The 14,840-nt window shown below is 50.1% G+C and overlaps 1 protein-coding gene and 1 non-coding gene across 4 annotated transcripts in view; one reads left to right on the top strand and one right to left on the bottom strand.

Annotated features, from left to right (window-relative positions):
* SLC26A8 (solute carrier family 26 member 8) overlaps positions 1 to 14,840 on the bottom strand; it is a 3,396,452-nt gene that overhangs the window by 720,784 nt on the left and 2,660,828 nt on the right. The gene's annotated exons all lie outside the window — the stretch shown is intronic.
* Positions 7,434 to 7,540, top strand: LOC138522150 (U6 spliceosomal RNA). Its single transcript, XR_011283254.1, has one exon. It is a non-coding gene; the product is annotated as a U6 spliceosomal RNA (small nuclear RNA).

The following is a 14,840-nucleotide window of genomic DNA, read 5'->3' as shown; positions in this document are numbered from 1 at the left end:
TCTGCACTTACCTTGCACTTGCCACCAGCTGGCCCTTTTTATTTATTTTATTCTACTTTGCTTGTACTGCACTTCCCCCCTCCCCTTCCCCATGCACTTTCTCCCTTCCCCCTACCCCTGCACGTGCGTGATCTGAATGACACCTGGCCTAGTAGGATCGTTGCCTGTCTTCCCCTTGTTCCCCCATCCCTGCCTCGTCGTGCATTGAAACACTTGTGTATAGGCGCGTTACAAATGCCATATCATATCATATCATATCATAACCCCCCAAACCTTTTGCTGATGTTTAGATACCATTGACCGACTTTGCCAGAGAAGCACACCCTCCAGCTGCACTCCTCTGGGCTTTTGCTCACTTTTTATGGGGAAACTGACAAGCCCTTAAGACAGTTAGTACTGGGAGACTTTGTTTCCCTTAGTCCTTTCCTCATGTTGCAATTTTTGTGCAACATGTAACAAGTGTGCAATGTATCTTACCCTACAGCACACGTGGGTCTATAGTCATTTCCAAAGGCCCTAGATACTCTCGCTGGACTTTTAATGAACTGAGCAGCTGTGTCATGGACAGGACTAGTGGTAGATATCGTTTCGCATTATTTTTAACCCTTTCCTGCCATGTTGACCACTTTAACCGCGTTTGGCAAAAATAGGAGGCCTGGCCCCAAAATGGCCATGCCACAAGGTTCTTTGTCCTGTCCTTTGGCCATCTTGCCCCTTCACCTTCCCCAGGTCGAGTCGACCGGGGTCAGTCCTTATTTGGTCATGCACTTTCCCGCAAATCCCAATGCTTTTGCGGGCTTCTGCATGCCTTGTGTGTGTGCCTCCAGGATGTGGACTGGAATGTCTGATTGCAATACACATCCTGGGTGCCAGAGAGTCTGGAGTGCCATGAATGCCTGGGACCACCGTGGTCCGTGATTGGTCCACGTATGGAGTGTGTGTTTGTGAACAAATCTCCCATTGGGTCCCCTCCTTTTTGGCACAAAGGGAACATTGGATAAGAGGGGCTGAAAACACCACTACCATGTCGATCTCCTGAGTTCTCACCGAACAAAGGATAGGATCCAAGTATCCTGCAACTACGAAGCTGAGTCGAGGAACCGCTGGAATGTTTGGCACCCTGACACCGCTGTCATCCTGTGGGACCCCTCTGCATCTGGTCGTCCTAGAAGGTCTGCGAAGACGCCTCGACCCATTGGAATAGTGGGACCAACTACTCTCTGCACCTTCATCAAACCTTGCAAGTAAGCTTTCTCGGAAGTGCGCCTGGGCCAACCAGTGGACTGACCAGCTTACCGAGTTGCTTTGCTCTGTCACCGCCACCGTTTCGAGGAGGCCCTTGAAACTTGGTATACTGCTAGCTCTGTGTCCACGGCACCCTCACACTGAATTTCGTACACTTGGCATTCCTAGGTCTGAAGTGAGACGAGTGTGCCAGGACCAGAGTAAGCGCGGTTGCCGTGTTGCCCTGCTGCAGCAACGTCCTGTGCAAGTACGTTGCATTTGTGACCCTCTTGCCCCTGAAGCCTGCTGCAGTGAACCTGGGTCGATTCCTCCACCCTGAGCAGAGAAATCGCCACTGTCCCGTTTGGGAATCATCACTGTATTTTAGGAACTGAAAGATGCCGAGGCATCCTTTTTGCTGCATTCGAACCTGCCAGCGAAGTGGTCTGAACTGGCAAAGTTTGGGTATGCTTGCATCGGGGACCGTTGAGTAGTCCTTACCCCAACTGGTGGCCCCTAGCGCAAGAGCCCATTTTTATGCACAAGTGGCCCCTGGGGGCCACTCTCCTTTCCACAGCTATTGCGAAATAGCGACTCCATCCCGCACTCTCAAACTGCCTCTGCCTTCAAGTGGAGTTCCTTCTTGAATAGTGGGAACCTGTTCTGCATCGCCTGATCCACCTTCCTGAGCTGCTAGAGACCCTTGAAGAGACCCTATTCCGCCCATTGGCACAAGCGCGTGCATGTACTATTGAGCACAGGGCTCCTCTCTTCGTAGGGCTTGGACTGTCTCTTAGTTAGGTGTATTATTGATGTTGAACTGGGCCTAAAGATTAACTGCACTGCCTGTTTCCTTCCCCTTTATGTTGGTGTCACGACTCGCTCCCTTCGCTCCCGTTCCCACCACTTGGGGGCATGATTTGGGGTTTATTCCCTACTGGACTTTTCCTCCGAACCTTATGCTACAGTGCTGTGATGAATTGGGAGCGCTAAATCCCTATTTTCCAAGCTACTTCCCTTCCGGATCCATTCCAGGTTTTTGGCAGCCAGCATGCTTCTTTAACCAAATGACTATGCTTCCCAGAATGCCTGGCCCACTGCTTCACCTCCACCCTTGCAGGACAAGGTTGGGTGGAGGATAGGCAACACCTGTGGCTGCAGGTGCAGCAATCAGCACACCTGAGGCGTGTGCTCGTTAAGCAGCTTTAAAAGCCTCAGTCTTACTTCAGTCCAGCGCTGGTCATCGTTGCAGTGTTTCCTGTTGTGACTAGTCCCTTGTTCCTTGATCTTAGCTTTTGTACCTAGTTCCTAGTTCCTGTTTTCTTGTTCCTCCGCCCTGGATTTCGGATTCATGCGCTAATTGATTTCTGCTCCCTTGATTCCCTTTTTGTCTTCCTCTGTTTGCAGGCAGCATTTCTCAGTGCTTTCCCCTTTTAGATGCAGCCCAGTTTGTCTGTGTTCTATATTTCTTTGACTCTGTATTTTGCTGCTGTAAACCCGTATGCCTTAGCCTTCCTCTTAGATTAGCTTCCTGTCTTTTCCTTGGAGGGGTAGGGGGAAGTTTGCATTGGTTATTTCGTTTTTCCCTGCTCCTGATCCTTACTTCTATTGGGATCCATTCCATGTTTTCCATTGCACTTCTGCATTTATTTCCCATTTGATTATTAGGTGTGGTGTGCGGTTGTAGCTAGCTCCTGTGTGAATGCTTATGTTTTCCTCACTAATTCGTAATCACTATTCCAACTTAGGTATTTAGTTTTCCTCCCATTGCTGTTATAGCCTTTCTGGGTCCCAGTTTCATCAACAGGATTCTTGGGCTAGCTGACATTCAAGAGGTTTATCTCGTCCTCGTGAGTACTGTTCTTTAGTTCCCTTATTTAATACCATCAAGAGTGTTAGTTCACAGATCCTGTCATTGCTTGCCCTCCACGTGGGTTTAGCGCTGTCAGTACCTGTAACAGCAATTGGGGTTAAGGCGCTTGCCGACTTTCCTCGCGGTCAGGTGCTTACCCCACATCCCTTTTCATATATTGGTTTTGTTGTCACACTCTATTTGCACTCCTGGGTTCTAGCATACATGAGTCGTTGTTCCTGTGTGCACGTAGTTTAATTTTAAGCTATTCACTGTGTGATTTAGTGCACATTTCCCTTGCCATATTCGCTGCCTTTGTACTCGCCTGACTAATCCTGACAGTTGGAGACATATTTCATGCAGTCTCCCCTTTAGACCCCTATGGTCTTCTATATATATTGTATTGAGTGTGATGTATTGGTTTACTAAGTGATACTGTGATTATTTTGCTATGGTCTATGTTACAAAGGCCTTGTAATAAATGTGTCTATATTTTTGATATAACACCTGTCTGGAGTAATTTGTAAGTGTCCTTGCTCTGTGTGCCCACTGAGGTTCTTCAGTCGCCCTCAACCCTCCTGAGACTTAGTCTTGACCACCTGCCATAGCTACCCTGATTGGTCTGGCTTGTCCGGGGGTTACTCTGTTCCAAGAAACTAGGTCGGGCTTCTGAACCTCTGCCCCTCCAGGTCAGAGTTCAGAAATCCTTCTTAACAATAACACTTTGGTGTATCCCATGGGAAGCGAAAATGCAGTTTGTAGTGCAAGCGCTGCACAGTGTACATTTTAAGCCCTACAACGAAAATAGAGAGAAATGAATATATTGCTGTGTTACAAAACAGGTGAGTGTTGACTGGCAACATGGGGGAAGGTGCTGGGGGCACCCCTGAAGCTCGAGGCCTAAAGGCCCTGATGCCGTCCATGGTGAATGGGTATGAATTTTGAGTGTGTGTATGTATATATATATATATATATTTATTTGCACGAGATGCGCCTTGTCAGGTGCAGCATTTGTTTATAGGTATCGAGAAGGCAAATATGAAATATTACATGGCTAGACTCAGACTGGCATTTTGGGGCAGCTAGTCTAGCCCTTTCTTACTGTGACATGACTTTATTCTGGGCATCTTGATAAAGCAAGCATGGTATGTGTTATTAATTGGCTAGACTGGCATTTTTAACTGTTGTCAATGCAGTGAATTCTAAAGACACACTGAAGTTATGACAGAGCATCAGCAAGGGCCTTGTGGTGTTGTAGTTTCGTGTTATCCCTCAGAGCCACCATCTACCCTTCCTCCACCCCGTCCCTTTCCTTCATTTGTCATGTCCCCCCCCAACATTTTCAGTAAAGTTACTCCACTGAATGGAATGATGGTTTTTCACTCCTGGGTCACCCTATTCCAGGCTCAACCCCTTCTTGAACATTAGCCTCCCTCCATCGGGTTCACTACGGCTTTCCTCAAATCAACTTCACTTTTGGCAATCACAGATCTTAATGTCTTCATAAACAGGTCACTGTGGACATCCCTCTATCGGGTTCACCTTTGTCAACACACTGTTTGTTCACTGGGACTTCAGGCTTCAAACCTTCTCATCGGCATCCCCCCGTCAAGTTCACTCACACAGTTCTTTATACTTTGATCCGATGCAGGTTTCACTTACCTTAGCTTTCCAATCATCTGCCGGTCAAAGACTTTCAACTGTACAGAGGATTTTACTAGACTCCTGCATGACCACTTTGACCATTTCCTCACGCCTTTACCAACGTTTCCTGGTAACGGTAGTTTCAACAATAGAGTAATCACCCAGAGTTTCTCAAGCAAGCACCCATGTGGTGCCGGACCCCTCTGTAGCTGGTTTTGCCCTTTCGTATTAACAGTTCTTCGTATTTTCTTCAATTAGCCTTTTGTTCAACACAGTTTAATTTCTTATCGGATCTCCTCTTGACTCACCAGCTGTGATGAACCGCTTGGCTTTTATTGTCTCTGGAGTCACTGACAGTACCACAGTAGCAGGCGTCTCTCCCTGGCTTGGTTATCAGCAGAGGAGTGCCCCGTGTACCATTGACATCTGCTGCAACACATGCTGGCTATTGTTTGCATTTTTACGATTCCTTCCAAAGGTCTAGGTCAGAAAGGGCAAGGCCGCATCTCTCCTTGTCACCCTTTCGGATCTAGCTGCCTTTCTCCCCACTTGAACTGCCGTACTGGGTTAGTCGTCTTGTTGTGCATTCTGCCTTGCTTGTATTGTGCTCTCGTGCTCCTCCTTTTATCCCTATGGGGAAGGGAAAGGGCCGGCAGGTGTGTGTGATTCTGGTCAATGGCCTGACTTTGCCTGACCCTTGTGTTGGGACATGTCAGGTAAACGGCTCTGGTTTTAGTCCGTTGTCTTTCATGGTGTGCTAAAGTGTTCATGTCAGAAAAGAGTGGAACTGGATCCAATAGCGATGGACGTGTCCTAGTCACCTGTATGACAGATCCTCGAGGACTAGTAAATGAGACACCTACACTTTTCTCACAAATAGGAAAGGCAGTAGACAATGGCAACACAAGGAGAATGTGAGAAGAGACATTACCTAGAAGAAGTGAATAATGTTAAATCGCCCCACTCTCCGTACTGCAAGGCTGAGGCCTAGTATGAGTTCGTCTGAAGTCTTCAGTTGATGGTAGTCGAATTTCACTCTTCAAAACGTGCGTTGAGAATGCGTCTGTCGAAAGACACGCTGAATGTAAATATTAAATTTAATTAACATTATCAAAAGTAGTAAAAAGTTATGGACTCTGCATATGAGCAAGCGACCCACCATAATGGTGGAAAAAACAATCCGAGGACCTCAACGCTTGAAGGACCCTGGGTACAGTACATGTCACCCAAGGGATAGTATTACAAACACACCCTGTCGACTTCCCTTTTCGAACTTTGAAGGGCTCCTCATCGAGCTCTGTTTGACTGGATCCCTTGAGTACAAAAGAAAAGGAGTGCAATTCTATCCTTGACCCACGTGGCCAGTCCTGTATATAGAGCAGGTCATAGTAAACGTCTAGCGCAAGGCCGACCACACAGCAGGGACTGCACTGCCCACCCCGCTTGCACTGCACACCACGCTTGCGGGGGAAGCTCAGTGTCCAAACCAGAGCCAAACTCCTGACCGCACAGATTGCGCGGATTCTCAAGACACGATAAGGGGACTACCATTTTCAGATCAAAGAGGAAACCCGATAAAATTGCCAGAAAATAAACGGGTACTGCATTATGACGACTTGCCCATATTGAAACGGATCGCCCGATGAGGTAACCATAATCTCCCACAGCGTGGGAGAACACAGTCCCTTCTGTAACCCGGACCGGGAACGACGCGGGGTACTCAATGATACCGTATTGAGAACTTTCTATACATTCCACCCACATTTAACTTCTTGATCCTTCTGAATACGAGTGTGTAGCGGTTGATGTGAACCCGGTGACAGACCATGAAGGTCACTACATCTGCCACTGGAGCCAAACGCCCAAATTGAAACGCGACTAATGAATGCCCTGGAGCGAGGAGGAGACAGCGAGGCGGGACCAACTGTTCATAACTTCCAGATGAATGCCACGAACACTGTGAGTAAGGAGTAATATCTGGCCCGATATTACGTGCATGACTTCTTCAGGATCCTGATCGCACAACCGGCCACACAGTCAAGAAATAATCAGCTCTGCATCTCATCCTCAGCCGTATGCCCTTTACCGCTCACGTGCGACGGACACTACCTATTCCGATCAAGCCACAACTCTGGCAAAATTGACCCAGAGGTGACCCCATTGAATGAGAGATAGAGATCTTGGCTGAGCTGTGGGTCGCTGATATGTTGTGGGGCTGCTGAACACTGTGCTCTGACTAAACTGTGGGAAATGTGTAGATGCATAGCGTCTACACGATAAAGTGGTTGATGCCCCCAAAACATGGGAGAACATAATCCATCCTGCTAACTGGAGACGCCTCTAGCGGACAACCTGATCCAGAGTAACCACTTACTGCAATACAACCCAGATTAGACATTTCTACATCAATATTGAACAGCCAAAGACTCGGATCGTGCATATGGTCCATGTTACGGGCAGCGACACAGACACACAAGTGACAAGGCCTGGGGAAGATCTCAACTGTGCGACTCCGCAAGCATAAGGCTTACTGCACGAAACAACCGATCCCCAAGCACTATCCCATTGACAGTGCGGTCACCCGACAGTTGGTCTATTGAACAGCCGGTATACACTCAAACGTAGATTTATTTTTAAAAATGTTTTATTTTGTTTAACAACACACCAAACATTTACAATACTTGGGACTCCCATCATCAAATTAAGCATCATAGTGCTCGCTTCGGCAGCACATATACTAAAATTGGAACGATACAGAGAAGATTAGCATGGCCCCTGTGCAAGGATGACACGCAAATTCGGGAAGCGTTCCAAAAAATAAATAAAATAAAATACAAAAATAAAAATTAAGCGTCATAGCGTTTCAATCAACATTCTTCAGTCCCGTCTCCTCCCTCCCCCCCAACTTGAGCCAATATGTCCGTGTCATCTTTCAGTGATTCCTCAGGCGAGTTTACCGTCATCTCTTTATCCGTATTCAGCATCGCTCTGATCGGACTGGGGGGGCCCTCTCATGGTGGCCACCAGCTGCCTCCATTCGATTAGGGGTCCTACCTCTTCCTCCCCTCCTCTACAAACCGTGTCAAACCAAACAGCTGTTTCTGCCTCTGCCCATTTTAAGAGGGCAGCCCACCACAACTCTATCCTTGGCCTCTGGGCTGCCTTCCAGCACATTACTATCCTTCGTTTGGCCAGGATGTATGGTAAGTCTTTCATTTTGCTTATATGCCTCAAGTTACGTGGCCTAGGGAATCCCCCCAACATGCATGCCCAGGCCGACTCCACCTCCAGTGTAATACCGATTCCTGCCAAACTTGTCTTCAATTCTTGCCAAAACCGCCCCACCTCAGGGCAGGCCCAGAACATGTGTAGTAGCCCAGCCTCCTCCTCCCTGCACTTAGGGCATTTCTGAATCGTTTGGCCACCAAACCTGGCGATCTTACTGGGGGTGAGGTATGCTCTATGTGTGATATGCAGTTGGATCTGCTGGAGCCTTGCGTTCCGGGACACTTTTTTATGATATCTTTGGGCTCTGTCCCAGAGCCTATCCGACATGGGCTCTCCCACCTCTTCCTCCCAAAGTTGTCTCAATTGGGTCAATGCCTTCCCCACCTTGGACCCCAGCAGCTCGTATATGCGGGAAATGTCATGCCCACCCTCTGAGATATCATATATAGCCTCCATGGTGGCATCCGGTTTTCCGGTGAGCACCGCTGTTGGCCACTTCTCTCGCACTCTCTTGACAATTCTGGTGTATGTTATATAATGCCCCTTATGCACCCCAATTTCTTCTATCAGGTTCGGGAACTCTAGTACCTCCCCTTCCAACCATATGTCCCCCAGGGTGGCCAGGCCCACTGGTTCCCAATACTTGCGGACCCCTTGTATCAACTGGGGGTCCTCTCCGCATAGTGCTGCTAGCGGCACCTGCATAGAGTACGGAACTGGGTGTCCCGCCATCTGCCACGCTCTGTGCCACATCTCCCATCCCAGTACCAGCAGCCCCCCCATCCCCAGGACCCTTGGATTGGACAGCCACACCACTTATTTGAGGAAGAAGGGGGTCGGTTCTTTGCATAGCAGCCTGGATTCTGCCGTCTCCTCGTCGGACAGTCATCTCGCTACATACTGCAGCTGCCCTGCTAGATAGTATAGCTCAAAGTTTGGCAGGTTAATCCCTCCCCTGTCACACGAGTTTTGTAGTTTCCAGAGGGCCACTCTGTTCCTGGAGTTGTTCCAAATGAAGCCCCGACACAGGCTATGGAGGCTAGCGAAAAAGTGGCTCAGAATCACATGTGGAATGTTAACAAAGAAATGCAAGAGTCTGGGCAAGACTACCATTTTTAGCAGAGCAGCTCTCCCCACCATAGCCAGGGGTAGCCTGAACCAGAAACCCATGCTATTTTGAATTCCTTCTACTGCTTTTACTGTGTTTCATGTATGTTCCTCTTCTGCCGTATGGTGTATGTCAATTCCGAGGTATCAAAAAGACTTGATGTGCCAGGGTATCGGTAATCTCCCCAGAGGGAACACGCTAGACTTCTTGGGGTTAACCGCTCTGCCAGAGAGAACGGCAAACTGCTCCATCACGTCCAGAATGTATTGCACGTTCTCCTCTGGGTAGTGCAAATACAGCAGTATGTCGTCCGCATATAACGAAACAAGATGCATGCCGCCTGCAGTACGAATACCTATCTCCTCGTATTGTTGTCTCATATGTATAACATGGGCGACCACAGGCAGCCCTGTCTAGTGCCTCTGCTTAGTTGCCACTTGTCCGATATGATAGCACCCGTTTTAACCCTGGCAATCGGGGAGCTGTATAACATTTTCACCCACCTGAGGTACCCCGGCCCCATTCCATAGCCCTCTAGGGTCACGATCAGCCCAGGCCATCTCACTGAGTCGAAGGCCTTGACCGCGTCCAGTGAAACTATTGCCAATTCACCTGGGTCAATGATATGGTGCAATCTTCTGAGATTCTCAGTTATGTTCCTGCCCGGGACATTGGCCGTTTGATCGGTGTGTATCAGTTTACCAATGACGGCCTTAAGCCTGTTTGCCAGTACAGCAGTGAGGATTTTGCTATCCTGGTTGAGCATCGATAAGGGCCTGTACGATCCACAATCCGTGCTGGGCTTGTCCGGCTTCAGAAGCGGAATAATCACTGCCTCTCTCAGGGTCTCCGGTAGCCTGCTCTGCTCATACGACTCGTTGAGCATGGCCAGCAGCGGGGGAAGTAACTCCTGTTTATAGGTTTTATAAAATTCACTCGGAAGCCCGTCTGACCCAGGGGCCTTACAGGTGGCAGGTGTGCGAAACACTAGTTCGAGTTCTTCCATTGTAATAGGGGCACCCAGGTCAGCGCGTTCTGCCTCATCTAGGGTGGTTAGGCCCATGTCCTCCAGTGTTACCCGGATTTCGTGGTTTCTTGGACCGCCTGGGTCCTCATAAAGATGTTTATAGAATCTCAGGAACTCTTCATTCACCCCCTCCTGGGTATTCTGGGTCCACCCTCCCTCCCCTTGGATTTCCCTGATCACCGTTCGCGGCGTCTCATTCTTGTATAGCCAGACCAGCAACCTGCTCGGCTTATCTCCCCCTGCATGCTGTCTCGCCACATATTTCTTATAGCTTAATTTACACAACCTGTCCCAGCATTCCCCACTAGCTTGTTGTAACTGCCTTATCCTGTCCCTGTCATCACCAGAGGTGCCTCCCTCGCGCACCCTGCCCTCCAGCTCCTCCTCGATTCCCTTCAACTCTTGCTCTATGCCCCCCTGGAGTCCCCTAGACTTTGAAATGGCACCCCCCCCGCAAAACCACCTTAAACGCCTCCCATACAGTTTCCATGGAGCTAACACTACCAGTGTTTATCTCAAAGTACTCAATGATCGCCTCTCTTAAGTCCTCCCTGAATCCCGGGTCCTGCAGAGCCTCGGCTCTGAGTTTCCAAGTGGGAATCCGCGCCCTGAGAGGTTCATGCCGCCATTCCAGGTCCAAGGGGGAGTGGTGGGGAGTGGTCCGAGAGCACCCTGGCTTTATATTCCGCGCCTTCCATCTCTCCTGCCAACTTCGTGGAGGCGAAAACATACTCTAATCTTGTATGGAGGTTGTGTGGTGCCGTATAATGCAAATATTGTCTATCCACTGGATGGAGCTGCCTCCAGACGTCAGCTAAGTCGAAGTCTCTCAGGAGGGCCTGTAGCACCTTTGCTGCTGGGGATGGTTTGTCCATCTTACTATCCGATCTGTCAACCTTAGGATTAAGTACACAGTTAAAGTCTCCTCCCCATAGGATCCCGCCACCCAGCAGAGGGCCGATTTTACCGTACAGGGTCCTAAAATAAGCCACTGTGTCCTGGTTAGGGGCATATGAGTTTACAATACACATTTCTCGGTTTTCCAGAATACCCTTTGCAACGATCAGTCTGCCATCTGGGTCATCTGTGACCTGAAGCAGCTGAAATGGCACCTGCGGCGCCACCCAGATGATAACTCCTCTAGCGTAGGCCGAGTATGTGGCTCCCATCAGGCACCACCTCCACTTCTTGACCACCTCCAATTTCTCCCTAGTGAGGTGGGTCTCTTGCAATAATGCTATATCGATCCTCATCCTCTTCAGATACATCATCACCTTGTTACGTTTCAGGTAGCTGTTGAGGCCCCTGACATTCCAGGTAACCACTCGAAGGCACCCTGGCGCCATAACCATGATATCCCGCACTCCTTCTCCGCCTCTTATCCCGCCTGTTAAGGTTCATGTTTCGGCTCAATACCCTTTCCCTCCCATCAAGCGTCCCCCTCATCCCCTTCCCAACACCCCATTCCCCAACTTCAAACCACTGCACACCCCCCTCATCCTCACCCCTACCCTCCCTTCTTCGGCCCCAACCCCAACAAGTGCCCAGCTCCATCCCTGGATCTCAGGCCCCCCCCCCGCATTTGGTTCTGCCCCAGGAGGCCCCGGCCCAGAACCCAGCAGGATGTCACCGGACTACCAGTGACCTAACTATTTGTTATGGGGGTATGAGGTCATGCTCCGTGTAGCTCCTATATCTATATCAAAGTTTCTAGTGCCACCATATCATACTTGTAACTGTAGCTCTCAACCCACTTCTCCACCGGTTATATGCAATGCTATATTCAAGTCCCATTGTCATAAGCTGCAGCAGCTAGGGCGCTACAGACGCATGTTACTTATCTCCACCTTCAGTTCCCTTTATATCCGATTCCTGGGGACAGCTCTGCGCGTCCAACCATCCCATGGCATCCTGCGGGGTGTCAAAAAACAAGGTTCTGCCCTTGTGGAATACCTTCAGTTTAGCTGGGTAGAGCAGCATGTACCTATGGCCCGCTTCCCGCAATCTTCTTTTCACGGACCCAAAGTTCATGTGGCTGCGCTGTACTTGCAAGGTATAATCCGGGTATGCCGTTATGTTTGCTGCCCCTCTTTGTATCGTGCCACCCTTCCGAAAGTGTTCAAGGATTTTTTCCCGGTCTCGGTAGTTTAAGATCTTGGCTATCACCGGCCTAGGAGGGTTCCCCGGCGGCAGCTTCCTCGTCAGGGCCCTGTGCGCCCTCTCTACAGCGAAACCCTGGGACAGGGCTCCCCCAGTTATCTCCTGCAATAAAATTGACTCAATGTATTCCATAGGGTTGGTTCCCTCAGCTCCTTCTGGCAATCCGACAATACGAATGTTGTTTCTTCCGGCGCGTCCCTCCAGCTCCTCCACCCTACTCTCCAGGTTGCCCACACGTTGTACCAAGGCGTGAAGTTCAGATTTATGGGCCGCACAGGCCGCCGTGTTCGGGGCCACCTCTTTTTCCAGGTCCTCCATCCGCTCCGCCAGCAATCTTACGTCTTGCCGGAGAAGATTTACGTCCTCCTGCACTGCTCTGACTTTGAGGTCAAGTCAGCTTTCAGTTCGGCCATTGCCAGGCCCAGTTTGGTCTCCCAGGCCACTTTCAGGTCTGCGATCGCCGCAAATACCTCCTGGTTGCCTATAATGTCTGGGCCCCCGACAGGAGACTTGTCTTTCTTCCTGGCCCCTTCAGCACCTGGTGGTGTTTTGGCAAAATCATCCAGTGTGGGCTGCTTGCCTTTCAGCCTGTTGGGCTTGTTCGACATCTTGATGCGTCAGGGTGAGGTGGGCCGGCCCCAACGCGTGCTGTCCTCTTTTCAAGTGTGCCAAGTTGCCCAAAATGTCCGGGCCCAGCCCGATCATTCCAGGGGTGTCCCCAGCAACTTCTCTTATTTCCGGAATGGACTGTGTCCTTCCACGTAACCTTGTGGGTTCCTTCCTTCCTCACAGGACTCAGGTTCCTGCCCCAGTCGGCCCAGTCGGCCTGGATCCCAGGGCTTTCCGTCTGGCACTTGTATGGCTCTGCGGGCTCTAATGGCTTCCCTTGCCGGTCCCCACTTTCAAGGGGCGACCCCGTACACCTTCATCTGCAATTACTATTCACGGCCACCTCTGGCGCGTTGTGCGCGCTCCTTGGTTCCCACTACCGGCGACTGCCAGTCGCTGTGTATCTGTCTAAGCCTGTCTGTGCCCCATGAGTGGCTGGATCATCATTTATAAAGTAAACATAGGCATGTCTTATAATTCGTTGTACCGTTGTGCTGACTAGCCTCCACAGGATGATGTAGTGGAGATTGTTGCAAGTAGGGTTGCGGGTGTGTGCCTACACTTCATAGTCTCCCATTGCGGCGCTGTGTTTACTGTATTCCGGGCATTTCAGCGTGTTAAAAGTTGTCTGTTGGCAGCTACGATGCTCGTATCTCTGCTCCTGTCGCCTCCTTAAAGGAGACATACGCTCCCAGCGTTGTCTTCCTCTGAGCGATCCGCTCGATGCACAGCATACAGGGCAGCTCCCCGCGCCTCTGTGTATGCGTGTCTCCCTAGGCGTATGATTCAAGCAGTCTGTGTGACGCCGGTGAATCCCATGCGCTTACACCCAGAGCAAGCGTTTTCGTTCATCTTGGTGCGCTCTAGGCACACCGGCAATCGACAACACCCCTGCTGGTTCTGGGCTTCTCGTCAGTCACCCCGTGTCCCGCGGGCCGCCGTGCTGTGCACCTTACTAAATGCACACGGCTATCCGTGCCAGTTCGCTCCGGACCTTGGATGTGAATCAGCTCGTGCACACTTTTCCGTCCGCCGTGTGCAATGTATACGTGACCTCCATCAAAGTCCCAGCATTCTAGGTCCTCCAGCGCTCACTCGACTTGCCCGCAGGCGGCCACCCCCACACGGGTTCTGCAGTCTCTTTGTCTTCTACGGGCCGCCATATTGTTTCGTTCGCCGCCGAGCTGCTGCACTTTTCTTTCACCTGGGTGCAGGTGAATCGCTGTGCCAGTACATTTAAATTACAGCTCCAGTCATGCCCTGAGTCTTCATCTCTGTAAACACGCAATTCCGGCCGTCGTGGACAGTTTCTGCATGGCTGTTTTTACCGGATCAATTCAGGATCGGCAGGAGCCCCTCGGCAAACATGTCCTCTTACATGGCCTTGTAGCCACGCCCCTCTACACTCAAACGTAGATAATGACAAAGGGCTCCAGGGATACAAAAAATGGTCCAATGGACTCCTTCACAAACTCCCAGACCCCGGTGATAGCGTCAACAATGTCATCGACCGGATAGGCCTCAACAGCATCCGCAGCCAACTCTAGGGACGATCATCTTCTCACCACCATGCAAAATGGATTCTTATCCATGAATGTAAAACCTGATGATATCGTGTCCACCATAGGGTCCCTCAAGGCGTGAGTAGATAAAGAAAGTGCCAAAGTAACTGAGGACGTAGCCAGAATAAGTACCAACGAAGATACAATCGATCACCATGGCACGGGATATCGCACAGCTGAAAGGGGAAGTTGCAAAGATGCGCAACAAGTGCGAGTACCTGGAATCCAAATCCAGGGGGAACAATATTTGCATAGTTGGAGGCGCAGAATCCTTTGGTAAAGGACCTATGGAAGCACAAATTGAGGATCTCCTGAAATCCCTATTTGGGCGATGTCGTTCTCTGACAATTTTTTGGTGGAGAGGACTCATCGCACACTAGCCCCAGCGTCTAGACCCTGGGCTCCACCCCGTACCATCATTGCCAA

The sequence above is a fragment of the Ambystoma mexicanum genome, chromosome 13 (genome assembly GCF_040938575.1).
Source record: "Ambystoma mexicanum isolate Mex_15411 chromosome 13, UKY_AmexF1_1, whole genome shotgun sequence".
NCBI lineage: Eukaryota > Metazoa > Chordata > Amphibia > Caudata > Ambystomatidae > Ambystoma > Ambystoma mexicanum.
This window is presented reverse-complemented; position numbering and strand designations above follow the sequence as displayed.